The sequence below is a fragment of the Schistocerca serialis genome, chromosome 9 (assembly GCF_023864345.2).
Source record: "Schistocerca serialis cubense isolate TAMUIC-IGC-003099 chromosome 9, iqSchSeri2.2, whole genome shotgun sequence".
Classification (NCBI taxonomy): domain Eukaryota; kingdom Metazoa; phylum Arthropoda; class Insecta; order Orthoptera; family Acrididae; genus Schistocerca; species Schistocerca serialis.
Window position 1 is genome coordinate 382,134,938 of NC_064646.1, and position 1,610 is coordinate 382,136,547.

The 1,610-nt window shown below is 46.0% G+C and overlaps 1 non-coding gene across 1 annotated transcript; it reads right to left on the reverse strand.

Annotated features, from left to right (window-relative positions):
• Window positions 1–388: 388 nt before the first annotated feature.
• Trnaa-ugc (transfer RNA alanine (anticodon UGC)) lies at window positions 389–480 on the reverse strand. The gene is given in 2 exon segments: window positions 389–424; window positions 443–480. It is a non-coding gene; the product is annotated as a tRNA-Ala (tRNA).
• Window positions 481–1,610: the final 1,130 nt, after the last annotated feature.

Genomic DNA, 1,610 nt, shown 5'->3' on the forward strand with positions numbered 1-1,610 from the left:
ATTTCTTTAGTGCCCTATACTGTACTGTTTTCGTACAAAACAACAAAATTCCGCGAAAACAATTCTTTCTTTTGTCAGATAAGTTATGCATCTTATTATTATTATTATTATTATTATTATTATTATTATTACTGTTGATATTATTATTGTTGGCGCTGTAGCTGTATAGACTTGTTGATAAGCAAAACTATTCACACTCTCCAATTTATCTGAATCTAAAAATTTGAGAACTCCCAGAACGTATACTCACGTGCCGCCACTGCCACAGTACTACCGAGGACGACGCAGTTAATGCGTTGCATGCACATTAATGTTTCTGAGGTAGATGACATGTCTCAAATCTAGCGTTCCCGACGCTTTCACAGTCAGCTGCAACGAAATAAAATTATGCCCCAGGTGAGGCTCGAACTCACAACCCCGGCATTGCTCACAGCTACTGTCTTGCAAGTACCGTGCGCTAACCAATTGCGCCACTGGGGCCACAGCTTCTGTGTTATAGTTAGCGGTACTTTACAGCAAACCCGTGGTGGCCACAAAAACATCATAACATCGTCATCCGAGGCCATACTGTGGCTTCGGCACCTGACCACGATTACTTCATAATATTCTTGTTTCATATCCTACGCTTACATGTCTATCAACTGCTTCTCAGTGCCGAAAAAATCCAGAAAAGCGCGCTCTTTGCCCTCTCCTACCTATCACAAAGCGAACGCACATGCTTGGCATGCTTTAAGCTCTGTAGGCGCACCGCGACCGCGCAGCTGGAGGAGAGGTGTCTTTCTTGGAAGCTCCTTGCACCGCACGGAAGAACAGAGTGGTCGCGCTGCCGTTGTCGATGGACAACTTGCAACTGACGAGCCACGGAGAACACGTTCCTTCGCGATGTGCACTCGTCTCATAGTACAAAACGCAAACGAGAGGCACCGTGGCGCAACAGATAACGCGTCTGAATACGAATCAGGAGATTCCAGGTTCGAATTCCGGCAGGGTCGGCATTTTGTTACTTGGCGGCGCGTAGCTAGGCACTGGATTTCGTATGTCGCGGCCTTTCTTTTTTTTTTTAAATTTAGTTTCGATTCCCCCCGAAGGGGGCTGGCTGGCAGCAGCTTAGTATGCCGGTCTTCATCGTACAGAAATTGTTTTAAAAAGATGAAGATAATAAATACGAACAACAGGCGATAAAATCGGTGACTTAAATGATAACATGGCAGAAAAATCGAGTAACTTAAAACATAGAACAAAGGGATCTTGATGCTAATAAAATACATATGAAACAGACAGGTAAAATAATAGACAGACACGGCGACAGTCTGGTATCTGTTCGCAAGAGACATAAAATTCACATCCAGCGACAGCATGATTTCTGTTCGCAACACTTTGGAAAGACAAACAACACTGAACATTCACTTGAACACTGCACCCAAACGTTGGCAAAAATGACATACCACAGGCGAGGGCACGTGGGGGGAACCTGGAAAGATGATGGGAAAGAAAAAGGGGGGGGGGGGGGGGGAAGGAGAGGAAAAATGAAGGGGAGGAAGGGGGGAAAGGAGCCGATGGAGGACGAGGACCCATAAGAGGGGGGGTGGGGGGTGCTGGGCAGATGCGAC